General features: G+C 44.2%; 1 pseudogene; it reads left to right on the top strand.

Moving 5' to 3' along the window:
- The first annotated feature begins 3,775 nt into the window (after positions 1-3,775).
- LOC141264666 (cholesterol transporter ABCA5-like) overlaps positions 3,776-19,963 on the top strand; it is a 41,981-nt pseudogene continuing 25,793 nt past the window's right edge.

The following is a 19,963-nucleotide window of genomic DNA, read 5'->3' as shown; positions in this document are numbered from 1 at the left end:
TTTTATATTTTTCCATGCTTGGATAAACAACGTTAACCTTCCACATTTCCAAAATGAAAGTTAACTGAAAATGAAGCATTGGAAATGGACATGATAAAGTGTGAGAAAAAAGCCTCATACAGTTTATGAAAATGTTGGAGCCATTAGCAGCATCAATTGCACTATTGGCAGCAACCATCACAGCAGTAGAATTACCAAACGCAGATCACACTTGGTCTCCTTTGCCTCTGGCAAGAGTATAAAGAATCTGAGGGCATAATGTACCATAGGGCACATCACTCATCTCAGACACAGCAGGATGATATTGTCACGACTCTGTTATCGGGTATCCCGGGGCCAGGGGCTCCTACCCTGTCCCTAAAGCTAAGGGCAACCTAGCTGACCCTGTTTCTATATTACTTCTGAAGGTGAAGATGCTGGAGCCACGTACCTTGTCAGAGCTCCTCAATCTGCCCTCAGTCTGTCCCCCTTCCCAGGGAAGAGGGGAGTAGTAGTGCATGATGGCAATGCATAAACCAGACTAACAAGGTAATACAAAACAGGGCTAAAGGAAAATACCAATCATACAAATATATGCACACAAACACCGGGAAGTGGAGGATAGGAAACAAACCAAAATAGGAGAAGATCAGGATTAACACACAACCTAAACCACACAACATTCTAAGCTGAAAGCCAACAAATTCCTTCTCAAATAACCACTCTCCACCACACTCCTAGTACCATGCAGCATAAGCTAGCTCTGGCAATGATAGCCTGCCAAAGCCCAGTATATATAGGAGTGGTGAGTGGCTAACACTGGACAGCTGAGAGCCAGGAGCTCACAATTGAGCAGATTAACCCCTGCACTGCTAAAAGAATCTTGCACTATTTAATATGAAGGCGAAAGGCTTCAAATAAGTGCAGGAGTGGGAGGAATCAGACGCTGTGGTCTTCTGCCTCCTATCTGTCGCGGTAAACCGTGACAGATATACTCTTGGATATTGACACCATCAGCTTGAGCCAGTGTTCTGTTCAGTCAATTCCCTTTGCCACCATAATAGTTAAATTTGTACTGCACATAGGGAAATTTCCTTTTGTTTGCCACAAAACACAAGTGAAATTACATACAAGCGAGATGAACAAGAAAAATCTGTAATGTAACCAAAAATGTACACAATATTATGTCTAAAAATGTACTGAGCATTCATTCTGCAACCTTATTGGAAATTCTTGCACCTTTTCCTTTTCTCTTCAAAGCTTCTCTTGATACCTTTTTTCTTAAAGAAGGCCTGCGGATCTTCTTTGTGAAGCATCCAGCAGTAGTCCGCATCATGTTCACTTTCCATCTACTTTGGGATCATCGTTCCATTTCCTTGTTGTCCTCCTGAAATCTTTCTCCTTGCTCTTCGCTAACAGCATCAAGGTTTTCAGGAAAGTAGTTCAAATGGGAATGTAAAAAATGTAACTTCAAATTCATCGGACAACCCAAAGTTTTGGAACGTTTCAGTATTTTCTCCACAATGGACTTCAATTTTTGATATTTTTTATTACCTAGAAATTTCTTCACAACTTCTTTAAAAGAATTCCAAGCTCATTTCTCAAAATTTTTGTTTCAAACACATCATCCTTCATGAGTATCCAGATCCACAAAAATGCTTTCCTTCAGGCAGTCCCTGAAACTTGGTACCCAGGTGTCATGCCTCGGGAGTCTATCTGGCAGCCCAATGCTCATCTGTTGGCATCTCTGCTACAGCAGGTTCTGTCGCTTTCTGGGTGCTAATTACCTTTTTCCTTTGTCCATTCTTTGGTATAGCAGGTGTTTTTCATTTGTTATCTAGCATGTCCTATCACACTACAAGCCCTAATATTTAAACCGACCCCTGCTGGTATTCTCTGTTGGTGATAGTCTTTAATAGATTCTGCTTGGAGTTCTAGTCCTACTTCTGAGTAACTAGACCAGTCAGATAAGTTTACTGCTGGGGTTTTTGTCTGATGCTGCACTCTCCCTCGATTCCTTAGGAGGTACATGATACACGCAACAACCTTTTAAAGAGCCAGGTCCGAGTTGTCTTCTCTAGTTTTACCTTCATGGTTTTTCCAGGTCTTGCTGAAGCTACTAGAGCCTTCGTTACTGGATACTACAGTCTGTATAGGAACAAGGTGTGGTTTGTGCAGTTTTTTAATAGTTAGATGCTTTATTCTCGTGTTTACCACCACGTGTGCATAACATTATCACCAGCCCATTCCATTTTTGTGTGTCCTGAGACATTTTTATGAATGCTATGGACACCTTGACCATGCAGATAAAGTCCCTAACCTTGGAGCTGGAGACTATCAAACAACAACAGCAACAGACACTCTCCACCATTGCTTGGGGTTCAGCTTTTTCAAAGTTTCCTCCTAAACCTAAGGTAAAATTGCCAGATTTCTTTGACGGGACTGAAGTAAGTTTTCAATTGTTTGGTCTGTTTTGTCCAGAGGAGAAAGTCAATGAGCAGGTATTGTTAAGTCCTTGCTCTGTGGGGATCCTCAGGCTTGGGCATTTTCTTCTGTTAATGCTTTTTTTTTCTACGCTTGGACTCATTTATGATGATCCTGATACAATTGCGGTTGCTGAGTCCATGATTCCCAGGTTGATTCATTGTAATCATAAAACAGAAGATTTCTGCTCTCAATTCAGATGTTGGACAGTGGAGACATCCTTGAATGACTCATCTCTCTGCAGCCAGTTTTGTCAGGGACTATCTAGTCAGATTAGAGACATGATGGTTTACAGTCCTTCCCTGATGTTTCAGGAGGAGGCAATGTCACTGGTTGTCCATTTTGACAGACGGCATTTTTGGTATAGAGACACATTTAAGGCTGTGCCAGTTATTTCTTCCTCCTCTTTGGAAGACTTGGGTGAATCTATGCAAATTGATGCTTGCTGAAATCCCAATAATGCAACTGAACTGAACGCACCTGTTTGATTTTTTTTGTACTGTGGTCATTCTTGTCACGTTATGATTAAGTGCTTCAAATATAAAAAATAATTTCTTGAAATAAAAAACTTCAAGGGTAAAGACGCAGGTTATCAGAGCCTGAAATTATTTCTTATGCATACAACTGTTTGTTTCCTTCAAGTTTCTTTGGAAACTGAAACTGGATTCATTGTTACTTCTACATTTGTAGATTCTGGTTCTGCCTTAGATCTCATCGACTGTGTTTTCACTATTGAATGTGTTTATAGTATTTCTACACTTGGTTATCCTATTAAAGAATCAACAATCGCTCAAAGTCATGTTATGTCTGAGGTCAAGAAATATGCATGAGAGTGAGAACATGACACACAGAGTTTATTTCCTTAATGGTCTTTCCTTCCTTACCTGATAAACTAGTTTTAGATATGCCCTGGTTGGTTGAACACAATCCTACCATTGATGGGGAGACTAGTGAGATTAAGACTTGGGAAAGTTTGTGCTCATCTACTTATGTACTAAAGTCATTTGTGTCTGACCAAGTGTGAAGTTCTTCCTCTGCATAGACCATTTGATTGTGCAATCTGGTTCTTCAAATTGTTTGTGATAATCATTTATTTGATAAACTAGAGAAATGCTAGTTTGAGGTGCAACAGATTCATTTTTTGGGTCATTTGGCTTTGATATCAGGATTTCAGATGGATCCCGTTAAGGTACATGCTGTTCTGGATTGGGTGCAACCCATCAACCGTTAAAGCATTGCAGAGGTTTTTAGGATTTGCTATTACTGAAATTTCATGAAGAATTTCTCAGTCATAGTTCAACCACTTACCGATATGACCATAAAGGGTACAGACATCTCCTTCTGGTCTTATGAGGCTATAAATGCTTTTGCTGCTCTGAAGACATCCTTCTCGAAGGTTCCTGACCTCAGTCAACCCAAGGTTGACTTGCCTTTTATGGTCGAGGTAGACACCTGTTCTGTTGGGATGGGTGCCGTTTTCTCGCAAAAGAGAGATGATTACCTATATCCTTGTGTTTTTTTTCTCAGAAATTTTCACAAGCCGAGTCTAACTATGATACTGGGCACTAAGAACCCTTGGTGGTTAAGAGAGCATTTGAGATCTAGAATCGTTGGTTGGAAGGGACTAGACATAAGGTAATAGTCTTTATGGATCATAGAAAACCTGTTGTATATTGACACTGCAAAATGCCTTAATTCTATACAAGCCTGGTAAGCTCTTTTCTTTTCTTGATTTAACTTTTCAGTGACTTACCTCCCTGGATCTAAGAATTTCAAAGCTGATGCTTTGTCACATAACTTTGTTCTGGAGTTAATGAATGAGAATACTGTCCAAATTTTAAGTTAAGGGGTGGTTAGAGATGAGCAAACATGTTCGGAAAACGTTTGCCAATCTCAAATTCGGCACAAAGTTGCACATTCGGATTTGTGATCGGACCCCTGAGCATTTTTACTAAAAATCAGCAAAATTTGGCCAAGCCCAAACTGAACATCAGTGGTTTCCCACGCTGTCATCTGCATGACAATGCGGGAAACAGGGGCTCTGATCAGCGGTAACATCATTACCATCGTTCAGAGCGTTGCAGGATCACGCTGTCAGATGTTAGCGTGATTCTGCAGTTGTGACTGTGACCCACTTTAAAAAAGCTTACGCGGGTCATAGTCTCGATCTCATGAGACTACTACTGCCATCAGTCGATGCCTGTTGTCACTGTAAACAGCCGGCGTCTGTGCTCTATGTAAAAAAAAGAAGTTGAAATTAATAAGCCAATATTCAAATAAAAATAAAACATACATTATATTCACGTACACCTAATCCCCGATGACCTTGTCCCCTGTACAAAATATTAAACCACCATAATTCTCACTTTAAAGCCTAATCCCTGATGCCCATGTCACCTGTAAAAAATAAAAAATAATAGACCATCATAATCCTCACCTATCCGCCATAATCCATGTAATCACGAGTGTCCCACGGCGATCCCACTTGTAGAACAGTCACATCGAGACCAAACGAAAGTCCTTCTGTGGAGCTATCTGGCTTCCACACACACAGTCTGGAGACTTCCTTCTCCAGACCACACCAGAGAAAGAAAATACAGCCTTCCCCAGCCACACTTTTGAGGTAGAGATATGGTAAATGACTTCCCTCCCGCTCTATAGTCATTCACAAAAAAACAAAATGGCTGATTAACCTCTGTAGCACCTAACATGCTGAAGAAACTTCTAGGTTCAGTTCACTGAAGTTAGTAGCCGCAGTGAAACATATCTCCCCACACATACATCACCAGTGACTCTATCACAATATATACATATACAGGTACATCTCACTGAATTAGAATGTCAAAAGTTAATTTATTTCAGTTCTTCAATGCAAAAAGTGAAACTCATATATTACATGTTTTTAAAATCCGAAATTTTGGCCTACTGATATGTATGTTCACTAAATGCACTCAATACTTGGTCGGGCTCCTTTTCCATCAATTATTGCATCAATACTGTGTGGCATGGAGGCGATCAGCCAGTGGCACTGCTGAGGTGTTATGTAAGCCCAGGTTACTTTGATAGCAGCTGTTACGCGAATGCTGCCTAAGTTCAGACAGGGGCGAGACAAGTTACATGAATTTGTTGGAATCCTGGGGGAACCATTATTCTGGGCGACCATAGGCTGCAGCTTCTCTCAGGCACAGGACCGATTCAATTGCTGACCAGACACATTTGACAAGACTCGTCATAAACGGTAGAACAGTAACATTCAATAAGGGACAGCCAGTGCAATGTAAATGTCTGTTTAAGCAACAGGCTCCAGTAATAACAATGCAATCTCTTTTGCAGCACAGCAGTACACAGTCTATTATCCTGTAGCACAGTACAGCACAGTTTTAATGCATATACAACCACAGACTTTTCCTTCACAAGGACTCAATTATACACAGCATTCTTTATCCTGCATGGAGATGGAGGGGGGGAGGGTTGGGTGAGGGAGAAGATCCCTATGACACGATTCCTTCTAGTCCTTATCTTCTTGGCCGACAATACTCCACACTGTTAGCTCAGCGAGTGTAACTGACTTTTGTTTAGCTTCCCTCCTGACCTGAATTCTGTTCCCTTGCTTTCTGTGAGATACAGATCATAAGCCACCTTTCTCTTCTGCTTCAGCCAGACTAATAAACAGGTTCCTCACAATTTCCCTGGGGCTCTGCTAAACACTCCCTGTCTTCTTTGACTGTGTTAACTCTTATAGGTGCAGGATGCTTTTGAAGCAACAGCACTACTTATTCATGTCACACAGCCTTCAGCTCATCTGCATTGTTGGGTCTGGTTTCTCTCATCTTCCTCTTGACAATACCCCATAGATTCTCTATGGGGTTAAGGTCAGGCGAATTTGCTGGCCAATCAAGTACAATGATACTGTTGTTTTTAAACCAGATATTGGTACTTTTGGCAGTGTGAACAGGTGCCAAGTTCTGCTGGAGAATTAAATTTCCATCTCTAAAAAGCTTGTCAGCAGAGAAAGCATTGACATTTAAAGTTCAGTGTAGTTTCCAGCTGCTGGAACACCTGGAGGATGTGAACTAAGGTTACATTTAGTATATATAATACTGTACTTGTTAATAAATGAAAAAATAAATGTAATTTTCGGAACCAGCAGAGGGAAAGTCGACTGCTGGGGGCTGATGTTACTAGCCAGGAAAAGGGGCCATTAGCCCAAAATGTTCCCTGGCTATTAATAACAACTCACAGCTGTTTGGTTAGCCTTTACTGGTTGGATTGCCGGGGACCCTAGAAAAAAATTGAAGTGGGGTCCACTATAAATTCTAACCAGCAAAGGCTAGGCAAACAGCTGTGGGCTGATGTTAATAGCCAGGGAAGGGGCCATGGATCCTGGCCCCCTCTGAGGCTAATACCATCAGCTCTCAACAGCCACAGAAATGGCACATCAATAAGATGCACCAAATCTGGTGCTTAGCCTCTGCTGTTTCCATTTGCCCTGTGGTGGTGGTAAGTGGGATAATAGGGTTGGGGTTCATGTCTGCCTTGTATTGGCATCTGACATGAAGCCCAGGGGTTAGTAATGGAGAGGCATCAATAAAACACCCCCATCACTAACCCCACAGTAAAATTTGTGAAATAAAGACACAGACAAAAAAATCCTTTATTTGAAATAAAAAATACACATTTCAATTTTTTATTTAAAAATAACAAAACACTGTTATACTCACCCAACGCCCAATCCATTGAAGCCATCGTCTCTTGTAAAAAACAGAATATAATAAGCAACAAAAATACTCATCTAGCGCCCATTCCATTGAAGCCCTGTTCTCCAGAAACAAATAAAAAATAAAAAACAACCATATCCCTCACCTGTCTCATGAGTTGAAATAATCCACAGTATCCCATGCAGATCTCACTTGTAGAACAGTCACGTCAGCAAATGTGACTGCTCTACAGAACTGCTGGCTACACGCTGACATAGGAGTGTAATCGCTCTTGTGTCAGTGTATAGCGCTGAGCTGCCGTGAGAGAGGTCACAGGAGTTCATCAGCTGATAAGCCCTGGTGACCTCACTTACGGCACCACAGCTGTGTGAGAATTTTCTCATGCAGCAGTGGTGCAGTAAGTTCTATAAGTGAGATCACTGTGGGACACTCTGGATTACCCGAATTACTGTTGGTAGGTTAGTATTATGGTGGTTTATCATTTTTTCCTTTTTTTACAGGTGACATGGGCATCAAAGATTAGGCATTAAGGTGAGTTAATGGTGTTTTTTATTTTTTAAAAGGACAAGGACATCTGGTATTAGGTGTAGGTGAGTGTAATGTGTATTTTATTTTTAGTTGAATATTTATTTATTAATTTAAATTTTTTTTTTACTTGGTGAACAGGAGCCAGCTGATGAGAGACTACTCCTCACATCAGTGGCGCCTGCGCTTGCTGTTTACAGTGACAGCAGGTGTCAGCTGATGGGGGTCATAGTCTGATCAGCCGATGACTGTTACCCGCGGTAAGCTTTTTACCATGAGTCACAGTCACAGCTGAGGTATCACGCTGACATGTGACAGCATGATCCTGCAGCTCTCTGACCAGTGGTAATGAAGTTAAAGCCAATCTGAGACCCTGCTTCCCGCGTTGTCACCCAGATGACAGCTTGGGAAACCAAGGATGTCCGGGTTCGGGTGCCCGAACACGAGCTTTTTTGGCTGTTCGCCAAAAGCCGACGAACCCGAACATCAAAAGCTTTGCTCATCTCTATTGGTGGTTGGTGTTTTGGGGATCGGTCTCAGACAATATATTCAAGATGCTCATAATGGTGCACCAGAGGGTTGACCCGTGAACAAGCTTTTGTACCATTTTCATTCCACACAGATCTTCTTAACAAAGTACATGATTCTGTGTTTGCTGGGCATCCAGGTTCTTTGGCCACCTGAAGAGCCATATCAAAGTTTTTTTTGTGGCAAAACGCTTTACGCTTCTAAAGACTTTGTTAATTACATCCAGAAGTTTAGAATTTGTGCCGGGGCCAAAGGCTCTCACCCACCCGGGCATGTTTTCTCTTGCCTAGCAAGATCCCGCCTCAGCCCTGAATGCACTTGTCAATAGGTTTGTCACCATTCTTCTTAGTTCAGAGGGTAGTTCAGTGTGGGTGGTAGTGGATTGTTTCAGTAAAATGGTGCATTTGGTTCTGCTGCAGAAAGTGCCAATCTGGTGCATTGTTCATCTCGCACATTGTTAAATTACACTGTGTTCCTAAGAACATTATTCCTAAGAGAAGATTTCAGTTTTTGTCCAACTTCTGGCATAGATTTTGCTCCAAATTAGGTATTAAGTCCATAGGCTTCCAAATTGCGATAGCACAATTATTACACAATTACATTTTGATGTTCTTTTCTTCTTTTTTCAGCCCTAGAAAGAGAAAAGGCAGAGAACAACATGTCTGGGGGAAATTTAAGAATATTGGCCTAATATAGAATATTAGACTAATATTTGAACATTAATCTCACACCTAAAACTTTTGGCATAGAATTTTACACTTGGTAGGGCTTTATTCTCGATTTTTGGACTATATTTTGCTTGCTCACTGCATCTGAAATTTCTTCCACAGTACAAAGGGAACTCATCTTTTCTTTGTCAGGGCTTGATGAAATACAAGGCCACAGCCATCCTTATTGGCTTGTAAGTTAAGATCATGGAATATCGGCTAAGGCTAAATACAGAGATCAGACTTCCATCTAATTGGAAATCACACATAGTATGTACAGAGACGACACAGACCAAAGAGGGCCCTTGAGCAAGAAAAGTACATGGGTCCTTGCAGACCGATACTAAGAATCACAGAATCTATTTACTGCTTTGGAGGTGGAAGTTGACCCTCTTACCTCTGGAACCCCTTTGCGGCTGCACAGGTTTCACCAAAGGTATCTTCAATTCGGAGTCTGTGGCTAACTACAGTGTGGTTAAACAAATCCACGATATCTAAAACATGGAAACTACTCTTTTACAATACAATTTACTGATCTAGGAAGGCTCTTGCTAGTTTTAATTGTGGCGGGCATCATCACAGTGTTGAACAGGTAAAAACATCTTGGCTTCTTGTTTCATGTGTGAATCCAAAGGATGGTTACAAACAGAGCATAGGTCACAGTGATAAATGATAAGGAGCCAGTACATACAGTACAGACCACATTCAGTACAGACCAAAAGTTTGGAAACACCTTCTCATTTAAAGATTTTTATGTATTTCCATGACAATGAAAATTGTACATTCACACTGAAGGCATCAAAACGATGAATTAACACATGTGGAATTATATACTTAACAAAAAAGTTTGAAACAACTGAAAATATGTCTTATATTCTAGGTTCTTCAAAGTAGCCACCTTTTGCTTTGATGACTGCTTTGCACACTCTTGGCATTATCTTTAAAAATCAAGAGGTAGTCACCGGAAAAGGTCTTCCAACAATCTTGAAGGAGTTCTCAGAGATGCGTAGCACTTGTTGGCCCTTTTGCCTTCACTCTGCGGTCCAGCTCACCCCAAACCATCTCGATTGGGTTCAGGTCTGGTGACTGTGGAGGCAAGGTTATCTGGCGTAGCACCCCATCACTCTCCTTCTTGGTCAAATAGCCCTTACACAGCCTGGAGGTGTGTTTGGAGTCATTGTCCTGTTGAAAAATAAATGATGGTCCAAGTAAACGCAAACCGGATGGAATAGCATGCTGCCGCAAGATGCTGTGGTAGCCATGCCGGTTCAGTATGCCTTCAATTTTGAATAAATCCCCAACACTGTCACCAGCAAAGCACCCCCCACACCATCACACCTCCTCCCCCATGCTTCACGGTGGGAACCAGGCATGTACAGTCCATCCGTTCACCTTTTCTGCGTCGCACAAAGACACAGTGTTTGGAACCAAAGATCTCAAATTTGGACTCATCAGAGCAAAGCACAGATTTCCACTGGTCTAATGTCCATTCCTTGTTTTCTTTAGCCCAAACAAGTCTCTTTTGCTTGTTATCTGTCCTTAGCAGTGGTTTTCTAGCAGCCATTTTACCATGAAAGCCTGCTGTGCAAAGTCTCCTCTTAACTACTGTTGAGCCACCCCCGTAGTGTTCGAGTTTGGTTCGGTTCGTCGAACACCTTTGTGTTCGCCGAACTGTTCGTCGAACTGTTCGTCGAGCACCTTCGAACACCGTTAAAACCAATGGCAGGCAAACAAAAACAAATAGAAACACATAGAAAACACCTTCAAAGGTGTCCAAAAGCTGACAAACTGCTCAGAAGACTTAACTAACACATGGAAAAGTGACAAGTACATATAGTCATGCGAAAAGAAAAGAGGTGGAGGAGTAAAAGGAGGGGGAGACTCAGATATAGGCATGTCATGCCCTTCTAAAATCCAAAAAGTGAGAAGCAGACACGGCCAGTCCATTCCTGCCCGTGCCACCTCCGTGTCGCCGGGTTTGTGCCAGAGCCGCGGTGGACCCTGACGGCCAGCCCACCTCTCCCAATACTGGTGCCTGTCCACTGGGGGGGTCGAGCGAGCCCCCCTGTGGTGGAGGCAGCTCTAAGCTTTTTAATTTAAATTGTCTCTCTAATTTGAATGAATACACTTTAAATCCTTTTACAAGGATCTATTGAAGGGCAAGTCTCATGCCAGCAGCCGCGTAATTCCAGCTCCAGTAGCGTCCAATAAAGCTGCTGCAGTTAAAAAACTTTTATAAGGATCGAGCTCGGCTGTCCACCGCAAGGCGTCCTACCGCCAGTCCCAGCCCCTATGCCTTGGGGTGCCTCCTGATGCTCTTCACTGAGTATCCCGTGGTCCCTAAGCATTTCCTTTGAAAAAATTAAGTGTCCAAACTGCAGGTGGTGTAGCTTGCTTAACAGTCGGGATAATCCGCTGACTAGCAGACACTGCTACTAGGCACAAAGTATTTCTTGGGCTAGATGCAGTTAAAAATTTGTAATTAGATACTCTCGTTGGATGCTGAGAAAGCATTCCATAGAGTCTCCTGGCACGCCATATATTATTCTCTTAAAAAGCTTGGGGTAGGGGTCTAGGGGACCCTTTTATAGCCAAAATTACGGCCCTGTATCGCAATGCGTCACCTAGGCTGAAGATAAATGGAACTGTAGCACCCCGAGGGCTCGGCTGCTGCAGAGGTATTGCACCTCGCCCAGAGGTGTGATATCTCACTCTCAGGTAAGGATGGAGTGTGGATCAGGACCCCGACACCTGCATGCATTACACCACATTGCCGTGGGCAGGGCGACCAATATGCCCCTGAGATGGCCACGACAGTCCCTGTCCCTGGCTGGAGTGGGGGGAGGGAACACTGAGGAAAGGGAACCCTGCAGTGCAGGAGCAGGGAGGAAGCAGTTCCTGGGTGCATTGAGAAGGGAGTATAAAAGGTGGGCACCATATTAGTTCAGTGCAGAGAAATCTGAGCAGAAGTGACAAGGAGCAGGGGCTCTGCATGAGCTCTGCTCCAGAGGCGGGCCTAGTAACAGAGGCCCAGGCCTGGAAGAGGGAGAAGGAAGGAAGAGGAGCGGAGAAGGCTCCAGGAACAAGGAACGAAGGGATCCCAGGGGTGTGGACGGGCAAGTCGCCACCGCACACCCGAATCCACCTGCGTGGAGGGGTCAGGCCAAAGGGGGAGACCGGTCCCCGAAACTAGTGGAGGCGGGAAAAGACCCTCAGCTAGAAACTGGAGGCTGTGACATTTTATGTGGCGCAGCCCCTCACTACACCCGCTAGGAGGGCAGCACATAGGGTCAGGGAAACTGGTGCCAAGTTTACCAAGAGGAGGCCCGAGGCAGCCGGACCGAAGGGTTGGTAAGAAAGGCCAGACAAAGGACATACAAAGGGGGTCCTGTGATGCGCTCCAAAGTTATCTGGGAGTTGTCTGAGCCCCTCACCTGGTGAGCACAGTACGACGTGGGCAGCCGTTACCTGCAGAAGTGGTCTGGATAATAAGAACTGTGAGTAAAGGCCCTGGACTACATCACTGACTCCGTGTCATTACTGCTGCTGCCCTGCACCATCAACCCCATCCTCCGCATACACTGCCCTGAGGCTATACTCCTCCCGTGGGGAGTTATACTACGCTCTGCTGCAAACACAACACCAGCCTCAGCGGTCTGCCCTGCTGCGGCGGTTCACTCTGACCGCAATCTACGGGTGGCGTAGTCGGACATTTAAACATCAAAACCACATAAATAGTTCCGCCACTAGTTTGACCACCGCCCAGAGCCACGGAACCGGGTCGCCGCCACGGAGACTAGAACCACCAGCATCCACCAAAAAGGGTCCGGCTCCGGATGTCCCAAGGCCCAGGGGGCGCGTCAGAACATTTTCGTCACCTTTCATAATCATGAATGGGACAAGGCAGGGATGTCCTCTGTCCCTTCTCTTATACATACTTGTGACGGAGCACCTGCTCTCATCAATTCGCCATAACCCCAATATTAGGTGGATTGAGGTGGGAGGCACCGAGTACAAGTGCTCTGCATTAGCTGATGAAGTCAATCACATATATCCATCAGCAGGCTGTTATGGCTGAAATAGATCACTTTGTTACATGGTCAAATTTTAAAATCAATACAGCGAAGTCTGAGGCCCTCGATGTCTCCCTCTCCAAATCCATACAGGATTCCATCCAGTCCAACTTTCCCTTTGCCTGGCCCTCACAGGGTATCAAATTCTTAGGAATTCCTATTCATAGAGACCTCTCCCATCTATGTTATCTTAATTTTGGGCCCTTAATTGAACAACTCCATACAGACCACGGTTGGTAAGTTAGAACTGTAAGATTCACTACGTGAACCACTGGTGTTTTGTGGAAAAGCACATGTACACTGTGTTCCAAATTATTATGCAAAAAGTGTTTAGGAGTGATAAGGGAAGAATTTGTTTGTTTGTCAGTTAAACTCATTGATGGTGATGTGTGTCAGGGCTCTTTATATCACTGTAAGCAATTGCAGACACCTGTGCTAATTAGTTTGGCAGGTGTGTCCAATGAACGGCAAGACTACTTAAGAAGGCTGTCCCACATTATTAAGCAGCCTACATTTTCTGCCAAAATGGGAAAGAAAAAGGATGTGTCGGCTGCTGAGAAGCAACAAATTGTGGAGTGTTTAGGTCAAGGCATGACTACAATCAACATTGTGCGATGATCAGGATGAAGTGTCTTGGCAATCAAGAAGTATGTAGCTGATTCACATTACGCACGTGTGCGTGCTGATAAGGGCAAATTGAGGACTCTTTGCTACAGGCAATTGCGTCAGGTTAAAAGAGCAGCGGCAAAAAAGCCTTGTCATAGCAGCAGACAAGTTTTTGAAGCTGCTGATGCCTCCAACGTCCCCCGAACAACAAGATGAAGGGTCCTTCAGAGGTTTGCAGCTGTGCATACGCCATCCTATGTGGAGTTTCTCAAACAGCACTTCCTGCCATGGTTCAAGAAGAAGAACCGTGTATTCCACAGCAAGATCATTTTCATGCATGATAATGCACCGTCTCATGCTGCACATAACACATCTGCATCTTTGGCTGATATGGGCATAAAAAGGGGAAAAACTTATGGTGTGACCCCCATGCTCCCCTGACCTCTACCCCATTCAGAACCTCTGGAGCATCATCAAAAGGAGTGTCTATGATGGCGGGAGGCAGTTCACATCTAAGCAAAAGCTCTGGGAGGGTATTCTGTCCTCATGCAAAACAATTGAAGCAGAAACCATCCAAAACCTGACAAATTCAATGGACGAGAGAGTTCAGAAGCTCCTTTTGAACAAGGGGTCCAATGTGCAAATGTAACATCTCCTAGAATAAAGTTTTGAGTTGAAAACTGTTTGATTTCAGTTTCTAATAACCTGCTAATGCTTAGAATTTCAAAAATGACCATTTTTTTGGTCTTTATTAAAATGAAAAGGTTGATCGTAGAGTGTGGGTGATCTAAGAGTGTGGCAACCCAGTAGTCAGGATTGCTTCGAATTCTGACAATCTGAGGGTCATGTTGCAGGTAGTGCAGCAAGAAGGCACTTATGTGTCATGCGCATCTCGGAGCCCCAAAATTATTTTCCGGACTAGATGCAGCTAAAAATTATTATTAATTTTAAATCTGGTGGAGCTTAGTATAGATGGCCTTATAGAATCAGTACTGCACACTGCTACAAAGCCCAAATTATTTTCCAGCCAAGATACAGATAAACATGATTAGTAATTTTAAATCTGGTGGAGCTTAGTATAGATGGCCTAATAGAATCAGTACTGCACACTGCTACAAAGCCCAAATTATTTTCCAGCCAAGATACAGATAAACATGATTAGTAATTTGAAAGCTTAAAACGGTTGGTGAGGTGATTTTAACCAATCATCAAGCTTTTACTCTCCCCAGGATGACACAGGGGTAGAAAAGTCGTTTCGGATCCATGATTTGTTCATCTTTATGAACGTGAGCCTGTCTACATTATCAGTGGAAAGCTGAATGCGCTTATCTGTCAGCACACCACCAGCAGCGCTGAACACACGTTCAGACAGAATGCTGACTGCGGGGCATGACAAGATCTCCAAGGCGTAAGTGGCGAGCTCCGGCCATTTATCCAGATTGGAAGCCCAAAAAGAGCAAGAGACCAGTGACACAGTCATGGCTTCAATGTTTACTTGGAGATACTCCTGTACCATCGTCTCTAGGCGTTGACTATGTGTCAGACTTCTTGTCTCCTGTGGCCTTGCAAAGGATGAGCTAAAAAAGTGGTGAAATGATTCCGCAAAATTGATGTTACCAGCAGATAGAGTGTTTCTGTTACGGTTTGAGTGCTGAACACTCGACGGTCCCACGGTTGGCAAGTTGGAACTATGAGATTCACTACGTGCACCACTGGTGTTTTGTGGAATAGCACATGTAAGATTCTGCAACAGTCTCTGCTGATACTCCTGCATGCGTGCATCCCTTTCTATGGCAGGAATTATTTCTGCAAATTTACTTTTGTACCGGGGATCTAACAGTGTGGCCACCCAGTAGTCAGGATTATTTCTAATTCTCCTAATTCGAGGGTCATGTTGCAGGTAGTGCAGCAAGAAGGCACTCATGTGTCTTGCGCAACCAGGAGCACCAAGTCCCTGTTGTGTTGGTGGCGAGGTAACAATCATGCTTCCTTCCTCTGTAATCTCCCCCCAACCTCGCACAATAGGAATGTGATCAAGGTCTCCCTCATCTGATGAGACTTCCATCAGTTCGTCCTCCACTACTTCCTGGGCTCCTGCACCTTCCTCACTAGTTTGGCTGCTACCATGCGCCCTGGTAAAACCATCTCCCCCACCCTCATATGCCTGCCGCCTTGGTGCTGCCGACCGTCTGGACTTTGCAGATGTTAGCTCTTCCGCATACAACTCCTCCTCCTCTACTTCCTCCACCTCCTCTTGTGCCACCACCTGACTCCGAATTCTGTTTAACATGTGCTCCAGCATGTAAATCACTGGAATAGTCAAGCTGATAATGGCATCGTCAGCACTAAACATCTTTGTTGCCATTTCAAAACTGTGCAGAAGGGTGCTTAGGTCCCTGATCTGAGACCACTCCTCCAGCATGATTTGCCCCACCTCTGGATCCCGTTGGCCCAGGCTATACGTCAGAACGTATTGCACCAGGGCTTGTCGGTGCTGCCACAGTCGCTGCAACATGTGCAGAGTTGAATTCCACCGGGTAGGCATATCGCATTTTAGCCGGTGAAGTGGCAGGCCCAACGACTTCTGTAGAGATGTAAGTCTCTGAGCTGCGGGATGCGAACGGCGGAAGTGAGCACACAGCAACCGTGCCCTCTGCAGAAGGCCATCTATTCTCGGATAGTGGGCTAAAAATTGCTGGACAACCAGGTTCAACACGTGAGCCATGGAAGGCACGTGTGTGACATTGCCCCGGCGTAGGGCCGCACCCAGGTTTGCAGCATTGACGCACACGGCCTTCCCTGGTTTCAGGTCCAGTGGAGACAACCATTCATGAAATTGGTTCTCCAGAGCTGACCACAACTCCTCAGCTGTGTGACTCACATTTCCCAGACATTTCAAAGTAAAAACCACCTGATGACATTGAGCCCTACTGCCAGCATAGTAAGGAGGTGTGCAGGATCCCTTCTGTGCAGTTAGAAAGCTTGTGGCGTGACCAGACAGGCTTTGGGTGCAAGTGGAGGACCGAGAGGAGGTTGAGGAGGCAGAAGCAGTGGAGGAACTTTGACATAAATAGGATTTACGCACAATTCGTGGGGACGGCAAGACTTGGACAGCAGTCCCTTGTCCTGCTGTCACCATAGTTACCCAGTGCCCAGTCAGCGACATGTAACGCCCCTGTCCATGCCTACTCGTCCAAGTGTCTGTGGTGAAATGCACCCTGTCACACACAGAGTTTCTCAAAGAAGCGGTGATGTTGTGTGCGACATGCTGGTGGAGCGCAGGCACACCTTTCTTTGAGAAGTAGTGCCGACTGGGCATCTGGTACTGGGGCACTGCGACGGACATAAGGTCTCGAAAATCCTCTGTGTCCACCAGGCAGAAAGGCAGCATTTCTGTAGCCAAGAGCTTGCAGATGGTGAAATTCAACCTCTTAGCTTTCTCATGGCTAGGAAGAAATGGTCTTTTACTTGTCCACATCTGAGGGACTGAGGGCTGGCTGTTGTGCTTAGACGGGGGTGAGAAGGGTGTCCCCGGCAAACTGCCGTTCTGTGAGGAAGATGCAGGCGGACATGTTAGGTTGCCTTGATCCAAAGGTGGTGCTATCGATGTCGGACAGCGCTGAACACCAGCTGGTGTTACCACCTCCAAAGAAAATGATGACCTGCCAATCACGCTGGCTTTTGCGGGTAAAGAGGTGGCAGGTCTGCGTCCCAAAACAGGTGTGACTGCTGTCCCCCCAGTCACAGAGGATGAAAAGGCTGAAGATGCACAAGATGTGGCAGACGGTGGTTGGCCCGGCCGGCTAGGCTGCATTGTAGCACAGTGAGCTTCCCACTGCAACTTATGCTTCATGTCCATGTGCCGGTTCATGCATGAAGTACTCAAGCTATGTAATTTTTGGCCTCTACTTAGCTTTTGTTGACAAATGTTACAGATAACACTAGTTGGGTCAACTTTATCGATCTGAAAAAATGCCCAGGCTATGCAAGGCTTAGCACCCATGCGACCTGAAGAGCCACAACGACTTGTCGTCAGAGTCAGAGTTGTGTTTGAGGATGCAGTTGTTGACGTGCTTCCAGTACTACGTCTCTGTCCAGGAAGGCGCAACCTGACCTCGTCGTCACTAGCATCCTCCTCCACCTCCTCTGCTGACCTCATCTCTTGGCTGACTGTGGGTTGACAGTAAGTGGGATCTCCAACCTCATCATCATCACCCTGTGTGTTATCACACCCGTCGTCCTCAGAGCCAACCTGTTCCTGCCTTGACAAAAAACTAAAGATGTCGCTCCAATCAGGTATTTGAGTCTCATCATCGTCTTCCTCATTTTCTCCACCAACAGGAGTTACAGTTTGGGAATGAGGGTATACATTATGGTCAGAACCTTCTGCGTCTGGTCCTGGATCCGACTCATAAAGATTCTGGGCATCAGTGCAGATCATTTCCTGGTCTGGATTCACAGAAGCGGTGGAGCCAACCTCTGATTCCCAGCCTATAGTATGAGTAAACAGCTCTGCAGACTCAACCATCTGTTCTACCTCATACTCAGACGGGCAGCAGGAGATTTGGGAGCTGTGAGGAAGCAAGTGCGATTGGGGTGACACCTCTGAGGACTGGAGTATTTGTGATGTTGAACTTGATGTGGAGGAGAGCCCACTTAAAGGAGCACTTGATATCCGTTGAAGCACCTGCTGTTTTTGTGCTTCATCTGGAATTTGTAGCGATTGGCGTGGCCGTAAGAAAGGGATCTTATCACATTGTCCGCTAAAAGTTGTAGACATTTTAGTTTTGCTGGAAGATGGTCTTTCTTCTGCAAATGTTACTTTTGCTTTAACACCTACTCCACAGACACAACCTTTTTTCCCCTTCCCAACAGGCCTATTCCCCTTTCCACCAGCAGCAGGCCTTTTTCCACTCATTTTAGTGGTTAACTAATTCACAACTCTGGAGTTGTTTGCATAAAAAAACAATGGATGGGAACCGAGCAGAGCTGAGTGGCCAAACTGTGGTATTATGCCAAAACTATTGTCTTGGTTAGATGCAGAAAAAAATTATATTCAGTTTGCAACCTGATGGCAGTCAGTATAGATGGACTAATAGAACAAGTCCCACGCACTGCTAGAAGGCCAAATATTTTTTCAGAGCTAGATGCGGAAAAAAATTATATTCAATTTGCAACCTGATGGAGGTCAGTATAGATGGACTAATAGAACAAGTCCCACACACTGCTAGAAGGCCAAATATTTGTTCAGAGCTAGATGCAGAAAAAAATGATATTCAATTTGCAACCTGATGGAGGTCAGTATAGATGGACTAATAGAACAAGTCCCACACACTGCTAGAAGGCCAAATATTTTTTTCAGAGCTAGATGCAGAAAAAAATTATATTCAATTTGCAACCTGATGGAGGTCAGTATAGATGGACTAATAGAACAAGTCCCACACACTGCTAGAAGGCCAAATATTTTTTCAGAGCTAGATGCAGAAAAATATTATATTCAATTTGCAACCTGATGGAGGTCAGTATAGATGGACTAATAGAACAAGTCTCACACACAGCTAGAAGCCCAAATATTTTTTCAGAGGTAGATGCAGAAAAAAATTATATTCAGTTTGCAACCTGATGGAGGTCAGTATAGATGGACTAATAGAACAAGTCCCACACACTGCTAGAAGGCCAAATATTTTTTCAGGGCTAGATGTAGAAAACATTATATTCAGTTTGCAACCTGATGGAGGTCAGTATAGATGGACTAATAGAACAAGTCCCACACACTGCTAGAAGGCCAAATATTTTTTCAGAGCTAGATGCAGAAAAAAATTATATTCAGTTTGCAACCTGATGGAGGTCAGTATAGATGGACTAATAGAACAAGTCCCACACACTGCTAGAAGGCCAAATATTTTTTCAGAGGTAGATGCAGAAAAAAATTATATTCAGTTTGCAACCTGATGGAGGTCAGTATAGATGGACTAATAGAACAAGTCCCACACACTGCTAGAAGGCCAAATATTTTTTCAGAGCTAGATGCAGAAAAAAATTATATTCAATTTGCAGCATGATGGAGGTCAGTATAGATGGACTAATAGAATGATGCTATGCCCAAAAGGTTTTACTTCACTAGGTGCAGTAAAAAAATTGGTATTCTATACACAGGTGGTGTAGCTTGCAACACAGATAGGCTACTCCACTGACTAACACACTCTGCAATAGGCCAAAAAGGATTAGCTTTGCTAAATTTAGCCAAATGCTGTGAAAAAAACTTGCACAGCACTGGCACAGACCTGCCTGGCAAAAACTGATAGGAACGATGTAACTTAGTCCTGAAAAGGACTGGAATTAC

The sequence above is a fragment of the Phyllobates terribilis genome, unplaced genomic scaffold (assembly GCF_046119375.1).
Source record: "Phyllobates terribilis strain yellow unplaced genomic scaffold, ASM4611937v1 Scaffold_4__5_contigs__length_816908805, whole genome shotgun sequence".
Classification (NCBI taxonomy): domain Eukaryota; kingdom Metazoa; phylum Chordata; class Amphibia; order Anura; family Dendrobatidae; genus Phyllobates; species Phyllobates terribilis.
The sequence above is the reverse complement of the archived record's forward strand: the minus strand, read 5'-3'. Positions and strand labels throughout refer to the sequence as shown.